The sequence below is a fragment of the Silene latifolia genome, chromosome X (genome assembly GCF_048544455.1).
Source record: "Silene latifolia isolate original U9 population chromosome X, ASM4854445v1, whole genome shotgun sequence".
Lineage (NCBI taxonomy): Eukaryota > Viridiplantae > Streptophyta > Magnoliopsida > Caryophyllales > Caryophyllaceae > Silene > Silene latifolia.
The window spans coordinates 117,783,582-117,800,682 of record NC_133537.1 but is presented as its reverse complement, the minus strand read 5'-3'; the positions used below and the strand labels follow the sequence as shown (position 1 = coordinate 117,800,682).

General features: G+C 35.8%; 1 long non-coding RNA gene across 1 annotated transcript; it reads left to right on the top strand.

The window, feature by feature from the left end:
- Window positions 1-8,621: 8,621 nt before the first annotated feature.
- On the top strand, window positions 8,622-9,661 carry LOC141621569 (uncharacterized). The gene is made up of 3 exons (XR_012532457.1): window positions 8,622-8,723; window positions 8,860-8,939; window positions 9,561-9,661. It is a non-coding gene; the product is annotated as an uncharacterized LOC141621569 (long non-coding RNA).
- Window positions 9,662-17,101: the final 7,440 nt, after the last annotated feature.

The following is a 17,101-nucleotide window of genomic DNA, read 5'->3' as shown; positions in this document are numbered from 1 at the left end:
AACAACAACAACAACAACAACAACAACAACAACAACAACAACAACAACAACAACAACAACAACAACAACAACAACAACAACAACAACAACAACAACAACAACAACAACAACAACAACAACAACAACAACAACAACAACAACAACAACAACAACAACAACAACAACAACAACAACAACAACAACAACAACAACAACAACAACAACAACAACAACAACAACAACAACAACAACAACAACAACAACAACAACAACAACAACAACAACTCTTCGCCAAAAAAAAACAACAAAAACAACACCACCACCACACCATCACTGCCCCCACCGCCTAACCCCTGACGTCAACAACACACCACCACCACTCGACACCTTCAATAACCCGCCACCACACCCAACAAATCATATCAGGAAAAAAAAAAGAGAAAGAGAAGGGGAGAGAGGCAGCAGATCGTGGTGGGTAGGCGGGAGAAGAGGAAGAGGGGGAGGGAGGCGGCAGTACAGTGGAAGAAGGAGAAGAAGCGGTGGTGGTGCATAATGGTGGCGACTCATATTTGAAAAAAAAGGGAGGCGGCAGCGTGAGGAGGGGAAGAGGCGGTGGTGGCACGTGGTGGTACGGCAGGCGGCTTAGATCTGGAAAAAATAAAGAGAAGGGGGAGAGGGAGGGAGGCGGCAGCTAGTAGGCGGCGCGGAAGAAGGAGGACAGGCGGCGCTGGGTTGGCGGCTGCGATGTGGTGGTGGTGGCAGTGGTGGTGGTGGCAGGCGAGAGGAGAGGAGGTGGTGGTGGTTGGGGAGATTTAAGGTTTGTTTAGAGAGAGGAGAGAAGGAAGAGAGAGAAGTGGGAGTTGGTGTTGTGAGAGGTAGTGGGTGAAATGAGAGAAATGAGGGTTTATATTCAGTTCACTCCCACATTTTTTAATTTAATCCTAACCTTTCATTCCCTTATTTTGATCTAATCTTGGCCCTTCATCTTTGTCATCCAAAGGCTTAAACTAGGACTTATGGACTCAACCTAAAATATAGGACTTACATGATTCTCTCTCTCTCTCTCTCTCTCTCTCTCTCTCTATATATATATATATATATATATAGAGAGAGAGAGAGAGAGAGAGATGAGTTCTAATGAGTCCTCATCTCCAATTGAGTCCATAAGTCCCTTCAAGGGCCTTTGGATGGACACAATGAATGGTTGAGATGCATTTGATTAAGGGCTATTAAAAAGAAAAGGAAAAAAATGTGGATGGTTAGATTGAGATGGATGGTTGAGATTGAAAATAACCAAAAAAAACTATCACTAATCAAATTTCTACACACTAATTAATTTTTCTTTCTCTCTCTAGCCCCTAATTAATCAATTTTGAGTTTCAGATTTCAGAAGTGTAAATGTAATGTTGTATGAGTTTTACAAGTGTAAATCTAACATTTTACGAGTGTAAATGTAACATTTTAAGAGTGTAAATTTGATTTTTGGTGACGGAAATTTTGAATTTATATAATTTTAGCATTTTACAAGTGTAAATTTGATGTATTACGAGTGTAAATGCAATATTTTAAGAGTGTAAATTTGATTTTTTTTTACGGAAATTTTGAATTTATATAATTTTATCATTTTACAAGTGTAAATTTGATGTTTTACGAGTGTAAATGTAATATTTTAAGAGTGTAAATTTGATTTTTTGTGACGGAAATTTTGAAATTATATATATTTAACATTTTACAAGTGTAAATTTGATGTTTTACGAGTGTAAATGTAATATTTTAAGAGTGTAATTTTAAATTTTTTGTGACGGAAATTTTGAATTTATATAATTTTAGCATTTTACAAGTGTAAAATTGATGTTTTACGAGTGTAAATGTAATATTTTAAGAGTGTAAATTTGTTTTTTTGTGACGGAAATTTTGAATTTATATAATCTTAACATGTTACCAAGTGTAAATGTGGTGTTTTACGAGAGTAAATGTAGTATTTTAAGTGTAAATTTGAAGGTCTACGAATGTAAATTTGAAGGTTTAAGAGTGTAACTTTGGTCCTTTGAGTATAACTTTGGTCCTTTACAAGTCTAACTTTGGTCCTTTACGAGTAAAACTTTAGTCCGACTACCAACAAACACCACCAACGTCATCCTCCACCACCAACTCATATCCACAAAAACTATGAGTGCAAATCTATATAATTTTAAGGAGTGTAAATGTACAGATATACGAGTGTAAATGTAAAAAATATGAGTGTAAATGTAAAGAAATACGAGTGTAACTGTAAATAAATACGAGTGTAAATCTGAAAAATGTGTGTAAATATAAAGATATATGAGTGTAAATGTAAAGAGATACGAGTGTAAATGTAAATAAATACGAGTGTAAATCTGAAAAATGCGTGTAAATGTAAAGAAATATGAGTGTAAATGTAAAGAAATACGAGTGTAAATCTGAAAAATGCGTGTAAATGTAAAGAAATATGAGTGTAAATGTAAAGAAATATGAGAATAAAAATCATGATAATACGATTTTTTTTCAAAAATCTACTATATATTTATTAGATCTACGAATGTAAATTTGAAAAATGAATATAACTTTAATAAAATACAAGTGTTTTTTGTTAGATTTACACTTGTAAATCTGATAAATGACACCAACACCACCACCGTCCTCTTTCACCAACCCACACAAAATGATATTTGTGAGGACTCGAAAAAAAAATGAAAAAAGAACCCAAAAAAACCAGATCTGAACCATAAATCTAAAAAAAAAATATAACAAAACGATTTTTTATAAGACGAGATTTGAAAAAATATAAAATAAGACGATATTTGAAAAAAAGACGGGATTTGTGAATAAATAAAAACAACAAACTCCAATCTAAATTAAAAAAAAATATAAATAAAAAAATTCTATAACACCAAGAATAACTTCTCGTAGTAAATAAGAACAAAAAAAAAATGAAACACAACCCATCAAACATAGACGACGCATGTCAGGGGATTTGTGGATAATAAAAGTAGTAAAAATTTGAAACACAACACATCAAAAGACGGGATTTGTGAATAAATAAACACGACACACAAACAAATAAAAAAACAGGCACAAAAACGGATGGTGGTTGCAGATCTGACAAAGGAGAAAGAAGGAAGGTGACGGAAATAGGAGGAAGAAGGAAGGTGGTGGTGCGTGGTGACGTGCGGCGGAGAATGGTGGTTGTGTAGGGGTGGTGGGGCAGCAACAGATCTGAAAAAAAGAAAGGGCGGTGGCTTGGTGGTGGTCGGCAATGGTGGAGAAAGGGTATCGGGTTGTGAGAATGGTGGGTTGGGGGTGGACGGCTGGTGGTGTCGTCGAGGGTAGTGCAAGAAGGGTGACTGTGGTGGGCCGTCGCTATTGGTGTTGTGATGGCCGTTAGTTTCAATTTTTTTTTTTTTTAGATGGCGGGATGGTGGCTGTGGATGTGGGTTGTTGGGGAAGGAGGCGTTGTGGCTAGGTGGTGGGTGGTGGTAGTCGGGTTGTTTCAGATCTGGAAATAGTGGTGGGTGTGGGTGATGGTGGTGGGTATGGGTGAGTCGCGAGGTGTGGTGGTGGCTGACAGGTCGGGGTAATAGGGTGAGGTGGTGGTGAGGATGAGAGGAGGGAGTTTTTTTTTTTTGGTTTTGTGAATTATTTGGTTTTTTGTTTTTTGTTTTTTTTGTTTTTTAGAGAGATGGAGGGATGATATTTGTGTGATATGAGAGAGAAGTGAGTGGAAAAAGAAGGGTTTTATAGTGCAATTAGGGTTTGATTAGTGATAGTAGAGAGGGAAAGTATTTAATTAGGAATGATCCCCTAATTTGTGCACTACTCCTCCCTTTTTCTCTTTCAATCTAAGCCCTCCATCCCATCTTTTTAAGGGTCATAAAGAGGACTTATGGACTCAATAAAAAAGGGTGGACTCATTAGATCTCATTTCTATATATATATATATATATATATATATATATATATATATATATATATATATATATATATATATATATATATAGGGTCGGGATCCGGTGAGAACCACCTACATAGTGAGAACCACGAGAACTCCACTATAAGGATTATTTTTGTAAAAAATAACGACATATTTGGATTCGGCATAGAATGTTATGCCTAGATAACATATTTTTTTGGTTCGAAAGGTATAAATTATTGACCGGAATCGAAACGAGAAACATTTTATTAATTTTCATGCACCTACTACTTATTTTTCATGTATCTAACAATTTTCACGCACCTAGAACTCGTTTTCGTGCACCTAAAGTCTGATATTTTCATGCACCTAGTAATCGTTTTCATGCATGTAACATTTTTCACGCACCTAGTATTCGTTTTCATGCATCTATAGCCATTTTAGTATACCTAATTGTATTTTTGTACATTAAGTTTATATTTTGTTAATGAAATCAAATTTTTTTGTTTAGCTTACTAAAAATGTATTGGAATAAACTAAACTAATGGTAAATGATCCATCAAAACTTTCGGAACAAGATTTGATGATGATTTAGTAAGGGTTCTCACGGTTCTCATTATATTAGTGGTTCTCATCGGATCCTGACCCTATATATATATATATATATATATATATATATATATATATAGAGAGAGAGAGAGAGAGAGAGAGAAGGGTTCTCATGAGTCCCTCATATCATATGAGTCCCTAAGTCCTAATATTAGCCTTTAGATAGAAGGGATGGAGGGATGAGATTACATCTCATTGAAGGGTCACAAATCTCCCTCCCTAATCCTTGTATAACTCCTTCTAATCTTGTATAACTCCTTCCTTATTCTATCCTCCCTACCCACTTCCTCATTATTCATTTTCTCACACTTCTCTCCTTCCTCATTCTCTCTCTTTTTTTTTTCTCTCATCCTCTCAAAACAAAAACAAATAAAAAAAACAAAACAACTTCATCATCGACCCACATCCCTCCACCACCCCGCACACACGCCTTCTTTTTGTTTCTTTTTCTTCACAAATCCGGCGCCACCTCCTCCCTCCTTCATGCCTCACTGCCGCCGCCTTCTTCTTCTCCTCCATTCAATTTTTTTTTCTTTTTTCTTCACAGATTCACCGCCACCTCCTCCCTCCTTCATGCCTCACTGCCGCCACCTCGTTTTTCTGGTTTTTTTTTTTCATTTTTTCTTCAAATAGTACTGTTGTGTATAAGGTGGGTGCTTGTTAATTTTTGTAATAGATGATTTATGCTCATGTATATCTGTCTGTTAGATAAAATATAAGGAATGAATTATAATAAGTACCAATAACGTAAGTTAAATCACCGTTCCATGATTTTGTCTTTCTCTTAATTTCATTTTTTCAACAATTAGGAAATTTTGATTTATGATTAGCCGTTCAGCCACGCACTTGGTATTATTTTGCTTTGGAATATAATGGTATGAAGCAAACTGAATCATGGAACTCTCTATGCCCTTATCTTTGAAGTAGTAGTCAATTGATGCAATTTCCATTACCGAGTACATGCTTTTTTTGTGTGTTGTTTTTGGTTTTGGCCGTTTTTTCGATTTTTTCAAATGTTTTCATTGTTATTTGTTTTATATTGTTATTGTATTTTCAGATCTGGGTATGGTAGGTTGTTATTGTTATTTGTTTTATATTGTTATTGTATTTTCTAATGTTTTCATATTACATTTGTTGGTTTTTAGTTTTTATCCGTTGGTGGTGGTTGATTTGTGACGGTTTTTTAAAATTTTTGATTTACATTTTTTATTGTTCTTAAATCTGGTTTTTTTTATTTTAGAATTTTTAATTTACAATTTTCTCATACTTATTTGTGACGGTTTATCACATATTTTTATTATTCATTAAGCACCATTTTTTATTTTTTATTTTATTTTTCAGATTTAGCTCTTTTTCTCATTTTTCAGATTATTTCTTTATTTTTATTTGTTAATTTTCGTAATGATATTTGAAATTTTTGAGATCTATATGTGAAAAAAGAAAAGTTACATTATTTACAACTGAAGTTATACCCTTGACATATTAAAGTTATACTCTTTACGACTAAAGTTATACGCATAAAATACAAAAGCTATAAGGTTTTTTAATTTGGTATTTATTACGACTAAAGTTATACCCTTAAAACATTAAAGTTATACTATATACGACTAAAGTTATACCCTTAAAACATTAAAGTTACATTATTTACGACTAAAGTTATACTATTTACGACTAAAGTTGTACTTTTGAACTAGACGAAAAAATGAGTTGGTATTCCAAATCTGATTACTTGTGATTTAAAATCTTGTCTAGTTTTATATTTTTTGTTATTTCAAATGTGTCTTATTTTACATTTTGATAATTAAATAATGGCTTTTTTTTTCCGGATTTAGTATTGTTGTTTTAAAGTTAGTATTACTGGTTTTTAGGATTTCGGTTATATATTGGACTAAAGTTATAAGTTTGTTGGACTAAAGTTATATGGTTTTGGACTAAAGTTATACAATTTTGGACCAAAGTTATACGATTTTCTACTAAAGTTACATAATTTTGGACTAAAGTTACACTCGTAAAGCAAAATTGGACTAAAGTTATACAAAAATGATTAAAGTTATACAAAAATGGACTAAAGTTATACAATTTTGGACTAAATAGTGTAACTTTATGGACTAGAGTTATTTGGACTAAAAGTTATACAAATATGGACTGAGGTTATACAAATTTAGACTAAAGTTATACAAAAAATGACTAAAGTTATACTATTATTGGACTAAAGTTGTACCTTTTAAATATTAAAGTTACAGATAAAAGTTATATCTTTATGGATTAAAGTTATACAAAAATGGACTAGAGTTATACAAAAATGGACTAAAATTATACAAATATGGACTAAAGTTATACAAAATGGACTAAAGTTATACAAAAATGGACTAAAATTATACAAATATGGACTAAAGTTATACAAAATGGACTAAAATTATACAAATATGGACTAAAATTATACAAATATGGACTAAAGTTATACAAATATGGACTAAATTCATACAAATAATACTTATATAAATTCAAATTTGTTGTGTTGGTTTTATTTGTTATTATATAAAACTTGTCATGTAAATTTACGTATAGTATAACTCTAGTCCTTTTCTATATAACTTTAGTCCAAAATTGTGTAACTTTAGTCAATAATAGTATTACTTTAGTCCTTTTTTGTATAATTTTGGTCCAAAATAGTATAACTTTAGTCTTTTTTTGTATAACTTTAGTCCAAAATTGTGTAACTTTAGTCCATAATAGTATAACTTTAGTCCTTTTCTGTATAACTTTAGTCCATACTATTATAATTTTAGTCCTTTTTTGTATAATTTTAGTCCAAAATCGTGTAACATCCATAATAGTGTAACTTTTGTCCAAATGTAATTCAGATTTGAAACTAACACAATGTCATTGTTGTACATAATGTAAGTTAAAGTTATACATAATGTCAGTGAAGTTATACATAATGTCAGTGGAGTTATACATAATAACAGTGAAGTTATATATAATGTTGATTGGAGTTATACATAATATCGGTGAAGTTGCACACAATATCATTAAAGTTGTACATAATGTAAATTAAAATTTAAATACTAAACTGAAAAATTTATATAACACAACGAATTTTAACGAGACGAGATTTGAAAAAATAAAAAACAAGACGATTTTTGAAATGTCAAAATATGAATTATAGTAACTTTAATATATTTTAGATTAATATTAACAAATAGAAATAAAACAACTCCAAACAACAAATTTAATACAAAATCTGAAAAAAAAAAAAATACTTTAACTTACTCGCGGTGGTGGTGGTGAGTGGTGGTGTCGGGTGGGGTGATAGTGTATGAGAAAGAGGGGTTTGATTTGTTTGGATTTTTGATTTTTTGGGTTTTCAATTTATTTGGATTTTTTGAGTTTTTTGGATTTTTTGGGTTTTTTGGATTTTTTGGGTTTTTTTATTTATTTGGATTTTTGGGGGTTTTTATTTATTTGGATTTTTTGGGTTTTTTATTTATTTGGATTTTTTGGGTTTATTGAGGTTTTGAGAGAAGAGAAAAGTGAAATGTGTGAGATGAGAGAGAAATGGGTGAGTGTAAAACAAATATATAGTAAATTAGTGGTTAATTATGATGGATTAGTAAGGTGTGTTAATTAGCCTGTATAATGGTTTTGGGTGAGTTCATCTCATCCCTCCATCTCCCTCCATCCAATGGCTCATAATAGGACTTATGAACTCAATACATATACATGGACTTACATGATCCCTTCTCTCTCTCTCTCTCTCTCTCTCTCTCTCTCTCTCTCTATATATATATATATATATATATATATATATATATATATATATATATATATAGAGAGAGAGAGAGAGAGAGATTGAATCATGTGAGGCACCCTTCTTAGGGTGAGGCGGTGGACACCTTCTAAACCGTCGATCTAATAACTATAGACGCACCCGATCTTTGCCACGTGTCCCTATTTAATCATACACTCAAAGCAAATGCCAGCCAACAACTTCATTTACGACATTTTACTCTCTCTCTCTACTCGCTCTCTCCCTCTCTCTGTCTTTCACTCATTTACTCGCTTCACTCTCAACACTCAACTACCGTTTTTCGATTAACTTGTTCATCATCGTCTGAATCACACGCAGTTCATCATCTGATATTTTGATCGCGATCGTCATCATCATCATCATCTCTGTTCGGTCGTCCTTTTTCGGATCTATGTATGTGATCTTCTCATTCGTATCACTATTTTTCTTCATTTTCGATCAATTATTGTAGATCTACTATTTTCAGACGCTTTTCAATCTACTATTTTTTTCGATTATGTATTACTAAATCATTTTCATTATAATGCAGGTTTTAATCATCCTCGAAGAATTATCCGATCAGTACGAACGCAACAAAATCAATTTCGGAGCATTTTCGATCTACTATTTGTATGTCCTGTTCGCTCTCTTCAATACTTACTTCGTCAATTTTTGTTTATTAGGTTTTTCTCATTGTTCATTGCTTAATATGTTTCGTTTTTGTTAATATTGTGCTTTTTTGTTGTTGTTGTGGTGCTCTGTTGATTCTGCAATGTCGATATAGTTATGTGTTTTTGTATCATGAAACTTGGAGGTGATATTGTGAATATTGGACTGATGTGTTGTTGTTAAACCTGAGTTAATTTTGTGAATTTTGTAGTCGTTTTTGTGAATCTGGTGGAATATTTTGTGAATCTGGTGGAATATTTTGCGAATCATTCTCATTATAATGCAGGAAGTTAAACCTGCCTCATGATTGTAATCTTTTTATGATGAGTTTATGTGAATGCTTGTCTGAAGCATAGACCTTATCTTGCGAAACCTATAGACCACTTTGTCCATAGTTGGTCATTTGTAAAACTTCATCTGAATGCTTTACCTTGTTTTGATATGGCTTTTAATCCTACTTATCTGGAATGTACTTATACGAAACATGACATTTTGTGTATGTGTATGAAATGTATTACTTATTATGTTTTAGTTATTTTCATTTATTTTTGTCTGAACTGTTTTAGTTATTTGTATGACTAGGTCAATTGCTCCTGTCTGCGTATACATTGCCAACTATGGACACTTGGTGTACGGGTCGGGTAGTCGATATCTTTGAAGAGGCAGAGTTTGAGCTCATTAAATGGATATGCTATCTTGCTTGGACACTTCTTGTTGTCAGGGGGACTAATCTTGGTCATTTGAAATATAATTTAGTAGCTACATTCCCTATCACGCAAGGGTACACTTTTAAGTCTTACAAATGTGTTCTTAAGGTATTACTATGCTCAAACTCTGCCTCATCTGTACAATTCCTTGGGTTGTATTAAAACGGAATTTTAGGTTACCTTTCTTTCCATGTACTAGTAGAAAGAATATGTATCATAGATGAAGATGATAACGATGAAGATCGATCCCTACAAACAAGCCTTTCTCACGACCTATATTTTCTGCCATATCCCAACATTTGTGTTGCTCATTTAGCCCGACCTTCTAGTTGTGACGGTTTCCTGGCTAAATGAGCAACACCAAATGGTGGGATATGGCAGAACATATATGCCATGAGAAAGACTTGTTTTGGAGGGATCGATTATCTTCATCGTCCTCATCTTCATCTTTGATATATTTGCTTTCTTGTACATCTAAAGAAAGCTTGCCTACAATGCCCTTATAATACAACACAAGGAATTGTACTGGCAGTCAATATGAGGACATTAATACCTTATGAACACAGTTGTCGGACTTGAAGTTGTACCCTCGCGTGATAGGGATGTAGCTTCTAAATTATATTTCAAATGAACCTATTATGTTTAGTTGTCGGTCGGTGTACTTAGGTCTATCACCGTTAGTATTTAATCTTACTTTTGTATACTTGCTAAGGCACCCTTGTATAAATATGTAATCAGTAGTTTTCTATTTCGGATGTTGTATCAACATAATGTATGAATACTATGTTCTATTAATCAAGTTTATTTTCCTTTTATTTTGTCAATCCTCGAGCATCTATCTTTCATAATAACTTCGAATACAACTTTGATAATAATTTAGCTGGCATGCACTTGATGAGATTCTTTCGTCTCTCATTTGTTGTAATGTTGATTCATAATTACGTGAATCCTATACTTGATTTTGTGAATCTTGGAGTAGTTGTTGTGAAACCTAGATCTGCCATTGTGAAACTTATTCATTTAGTTACTAACCTACTATGCGTTCCTATTATTATTTTTAGTGAATTATGGAGTCTTGGTGCAAAGGGTGTGTCGTTAATGCTTTTGAAGAAGACGAATCGTCATTTCGTGCACTTATGTCTCAAAAAACAAAACGCAATCGTTTGTCTTTTAAGGAAGGCCGATTTGGCGAGAGTTAAATTATCTTCCCTCGCTATCACTCACAACATTCTGTTTTCAATATTCAAGGAGTTATGCATAATATATTTTCTAAACTTGATGCCTTTGAAGACAAGGCAAATATGGCTATTGTGTGTGTCGGAATTGGTCTCGATTATTTCTTATTCATCCCAATGCTCCCGGTGTAACCGCTGCATATTGGCTTTCTCTTGAAATCAACCATGTGGAGGGTATTCTAATTATTCATAGGGGTGCTAACCTAATATTCCAAACGTGCAAATGTTTGCTTTGACCGATAATATGTCAGCTAAATTCATCCTTCATTTTCACCAATATAACCATCCAAGTGCCATGAACCTTCTGAATGCTATTGATCGCTACAATTTATGAGAACTTACGTTCTTTACCTCCGATGATGTCTCTTTGAACGAGCCACTTTGCAATTGCTATTGTCAAACTTATTACGCAATTGTATAGATGCATGTTCTATTGATTTACCTTCTATTATGGACCTATAGCCTACATTTGTATCCCTTTTCCTAAAATACTATCTTTGTAATTTTCGGCATTGAACTTGCTATCTTGTTTGCCGTGTTCTATTGTCGATAGTTTATAAATATAATGTATGACTACTATGTTTTATTAATAAAGTTTTCTTTGTGTTCTTTGTTTTTTGTGAATCCCTGCGTTCCCTATTGTTTCATAATAACTTCAAATGACAATTTCAATAATAACTTCAATAATAACTTCATGCCCCGTTGACATTTCCGGCCCCCTACTGTTAACCCCGTCCCCCAAAAAGGGTTCACCCGTCCCCTCCTAGGGTGTCTTTTGGTCCATGTCATTGGTCACCGCGGATCCGCCTAATCCAACCCTAAACCCTTTCTCGTCCCGTTTTAGGACACCCGGCCCCTACTGTTAACCCCGTCCCCCAAAAAATGGTTCACCCGTCCCCTCCTAGGGTGTCTTTTGGTCTTGGCGTTGGTCGAATGACTATGTACAAGGGAAAGGGTTTAGGGTTGGATTAGGCGGATCCGCGGTAGCGGATCCGCCTAACCCAGCCCTAAACCCTTTCCCGTCCCGTTTTAGGACACCCGGCCCCCTACTGTTAACCCCGTCCCCCAAAAAGGGTTCACCCGTCCCCTCCTAGGGTGTCTTTTGGTCTTGGCGTTGGTCGAATGACTATGTACAAGGGAAAGGGTTTAGGGTTGGATTAGGCGGATCCGCGGTAGCGGATCCGCCTAACCCAACCCTAAACCCTTTCCCGTCCGTTTTAGGACACCCGGCCCCTACTGTTAACCCCGTCCCCCAAAAAAGGGTTCACCCGTCCCCTCCTAGGGTGTCTTTTGGTCTTGTCGTTGGTCGAATGACTATGTACAAGGGAAAGGGTTTAGGGTTGGTATCCAACCCTAAACCCTTTCCCGTCCCGTTTTAGGACACCCGGCCCCTACTGTTAGCTTATTTTTGAATCCTATAGCTTATTTTGTGAAACTGGGGGTTTATTTTGTGCATCTCAGGTCTTATCCCTGGATTCAGACTATATAAATTTTATGCCTTATTTTGTGAATCATAGAGGTCAATTTGTGAAACTGGGGTGTTATTTTGTGAATCTCAGGTCTTCTCCTCACATTCAGACTATATAAATCTTATGCCTTATTGAAAAGAATCCTTGAGGTTATTTCGTGAAACTGGAGAGTTATTTTGTGAATCTCAGGTCATATCCCCCCAAAATAGACTATATAAATCTTAGTTCTTATTTTTTGTGTATCCTTTCAGCTTATTTTGTGACGCTAAAGATGATTATTGTGAAACAGGCTACAAGATGAAGCGACCATCACAGGCGGTTGTGCAACCAAGCGCTTCTGCGCCAGCAAAAAAACAGAGGGTGCGTACAGAGGGACTGCCTACAGTGAGGACTCGAATGTCGCCAAAAGGGTTGTACAACTTTCTGAAAGATACGAAAAATCCACCGAGCGATCAGCGATTCAAGTCAGTAAAGACATGGGCTTTGGCGGTGCATTAATGATTGAAACAGACAAGGTTCCCGGGGACCTTGCTTATTGGCTAGTGTCAAATTACAACCCAACAAAGGGATGGTTATTTGACAAAAAACTCCCTGTATTAGAGGGGGACATCCATCTTTGCATGAGCATTCCAATGGGTTCAAGACCTGTTGAGGAAGCGTCACATGTGGATAAGTGTCCTGCTTATTTAGCTACGTTGGAAAACTTCCGAAAGCAATATCCACACAAATATATCGATGATCACCACGTCTTGAACAAATTATCCATGCAGAAAGATGGTGGAGATGACTTTAAACGAAATTTCATCGTTTACATATTCTCGTCTCTGTTGGGTGGTGTGCAAGGGAATCGCGCAAGTTTGAGGATTTTAAAAAGTTTAGGTGATACTTCACTGATTCCGGAATTCAATTGGTGCAATTTCATCAAACAGAAGTTGGCTGACCAAGTTGAGTCTTGGCAAAAGGAGGAGTGGAGAGATGTCAAACGCTTGAAAGGAGATAATTTTTTTGGTGGACCCATTATGGTGCTCGTGTACATTTAGTTGGACCGTTTCGTCTACAAATCAAGATTGGTCGTAAGAAAGTTTCCAACTTGTTGTAATTGGACGAAAGAAAAAATTGCAAAAAGAATTAAACAGGAGTTGAAGGCAAATAAAGGTTTCGGTCAAGGTTCTGTGGGCCTCCCCTTGTCATGAGCTACCACACACTCGCACCCGCACCTCAGCCACCGGTCACAAAGATTGAGCATGTTCAGTCCAAATCAACCATCCAATACCACGAAGAAGGCAAACCAGATATAGGGTCTGATATTCCACATTGTGGTGACAAGGAAACTGATGGCCTTAGTGACAGTAAGTGTGAGATTGTTCACAAACTTGCTGAAGCCGCAAAGGTAGCGGCTGCAGCTTTCGCTAGCTACAGATCTCTTGCTATTCAAGCTACGATCAAGCTACCTTCCTCACCAGCGGTTTCTACTATGGTGGCAGCCGTTAATGGCATTGCGGACGGGTATATTTCATCCCAACAGGATGAGTTTGATGAGAATGTTGGGGATGAAGAAAATGCCGATGATGGGAATAAGGAGGAAAATAAAGAGATGGGTAATAATGAGGATGCTAAGAAGGATGAGGACGGTGAACTGAATTTGGACAACGTGGTCAATAATATCGTTGGAAACACGTTATCCATTGCAGCGAATGTTGTGGAGAATGATCACGTTGTTAATGACGATGTGGACAGGATGGGTGGATGATCCGACGCTGATTTACGTGCGACATTGGAAATTATGGATGACACTTTTGTACCGATTCGTCCACCAGATCCCAAAGTGACAAGCAAACCCATTCGGAAACGTCGTAAACCAAGATTGCCAACCCCATCAGATTGCCCACGGTGGAGGTCACTGCGACGACGATCATTTTTTGTCTTCGAAGAAGACAGATCTATTGATCCTCGGTCCCGACCAACACCAACACCAGTTGTCGAACTAGCCGAAACCCCAATTGTTATTGATTTACGATACTCCAATGATTCCGATCGTCCGTCCACCATCTCCGAAACGTGTGTGGGAAGAATCGAGCAATTGCCGAAAAACCATTGGTCACTCACCTGTACATTCGTTGTCGTCATGGAAACCGTTTGTCGGGTGATGAAACCACCGTCCGTGCCGAAAGCGAAAGAAGAAGGACCAGGTGAGGAAAGCATACAAGGTGAGGAAAGAATAGATCGATGTCGAGGGGAAGAGGATGAGGGAACCAGATTTCCTACATTATCGGTACCATCAGTTTCTGATCATGTTGATGTCAATAATGTTGATGTCAATACTCCTGCTATTGTGCGTCCTAGAAGAGAGATAATTCCAGCTGCTGCCTATCGATCTCCGTATCTCCAAAGAAACATCAGTGTTATTACTCCTTTTAATAGGGAGGAGAAAATACTGTTGGATTTCGGGCTTTGCTCAACAGTAGAACAAAGGTATTTGACTATGAACTTGTTTTGTAAATCTCAGGTCTCATTTTGTGAATCAGACAATTTATAAATCGTAGGGCTTATATTGTGAATCCAATAGACTGTTTTGCGAATCTGACGGCTTGTTTTGTGAATCGATTGTTTTGATTGTTGAGTGCGGTGATATTCTTTTTCAAAGTAACACTCGAGAGATTGACAAGGAGCATGTTGAGGACTATACCGAAGGTGATCGAGTATGTTCTAAAGTCAGTAAATATTTAGTGTGAGATCCTAAACAAGAATGAGAAGTTGAAATCACCGGATTCTCCTATTCGTTTATTTGTTCCATACTCCAATGACGGTGTTAGTTCCCCCCGGGTTGTCCGGAAAATATTTATGTTTCTTGATTCAATTAGTAAGTTTTGGTTTGGTGTTATTATGTTTTGTGAAACCTATTTTCATCTTTATGTTCTTCTTTTCATTTCATCTTGTCTTGTTTTCAGATTTGCACTCCAATCATGTCTACATCATGCCCACCGTTCTTCTTTTGTTTCGACCTTCGATGGAATAAATTGACAGTCATACACCCTATGAATGGAGTAGATGTTAACTATTCTGATTATGTGCAACCTACGGTGCGTCTTTTCCTCCATTTCTGGTTATGCAAAGCCGTGAATTTACTTTTTTTCGTGAATTCACGATCAAAGTGTTTGACAAGCATGTAACACATCCACATAATTAAGTGCTAATTTAGGTTGTGTCTGTGCAGAAAGACAGGCTCATTAATTGGGTTTCACCAAGATTCGCAGCATGGGCGACATGATGCCTGAGTTGTTTATCCCTCCTTCAATTTTGAAGTCCGGTGAAATGGATACCGGCGTCTATTTGTTTCACCTTGTTGGAGCATTACAAAGGGAACAAAACCGACGTCCTTTAATTATAACTTCTGTAAGATACCTTTACTTAACCTTGTGAACCTGATAGTTAGATTTGTCGGACACTGAGTTAATTTCCTGAAACACAGGGCCGATTACGTGAACTTTGGAATAATTATAAGGACTTTTTGTTTTGCATTTATAGGTAAGTCAACCAAACGCTATGCATTGAAGTTATGCCTTCGAATTATGACCTCCGGTGACAACATGTTGAAAGCTATTGTCGAACGAAGTGCAGAAGAGTGGAATTGTGTGCCTATGTATGACCCATTCCCTTATTAATCATGTTTTGTGAATCTTAGATGTTATTATTGGTTTTATCTGTTGTTCTTAATTTACAATCGTGGGTCTTATTATGTGAATCAAAGATCTTGATTTGTGAATCACGATCTTAAGTCTGTCTTATTAATATTTGTCAGGGGCTACCGACGTCTACCTTATTCTGAAGACGACCTTGTGAAGTTTATTTGGCACCGCAAAGGAAGAGATGCGATCACACAAAGTAAGTATTTTTCCCCTTTACTTTTATTTTTTTGTGCTTTTCCCTTGCCCCTTTACTTTAATTTTTATTTTTATTTGGATAATTCTAGTAATGTTTCTTAATGTGCCTTACTACGAGGCTATGGTGTGTCTTGAGTGGATGGAAGTCACACGAGCGGGTTTATCTACGCTTAGACCGCGTCGATGGGTTATGGATCAAGTAAGTAGACTACTATCAGCGTTCATTTCATTGTATTATCTGTAATCTTTTGTTTCATTCCTAATATTATTTTTTAGGTGATTGATATGTTTGGGATTAAGACGACACTTCATCGACCGGATCTTACGTACTTGCCATCGATTGTCATCGTGGTTAGCTTTGAACTTGTTTTAATATTCAAGTATCTTGATTATCCCAAATTGATATGGTTTGTAAAATCACCTTTTGTGGTATGTAGAACTGTACAAAGAAGAAAAACCCTTGTATTTGGAATCAATACATCAGTGGGACATACAAACCGGTGAATGATGCCACAATCCGAAAGGTCTGGTCCCTCAACAATATTTTTTTTTTTTTTTTTTTTTTTTTTTTTGTTGCGGACATGTAGGGCTGTAAATTGAAGACTAATCTTTATTATATCAGGTTTTTATACCGCTGATCAAAGACAAACATTGGTGGGCTTGTATATGCGATATGGAGAGTAAAACGAATTACATCCTCAACTCAAGCGCGAAAGTACAGTCTTATGATGTACATAATACAACCATAGACACGGTATTAATTATTTGCCTAATCTAACCCTTGACAGTTTGTGAATCAGAGTATATAAAACATTTTTAGTGTACAATCAG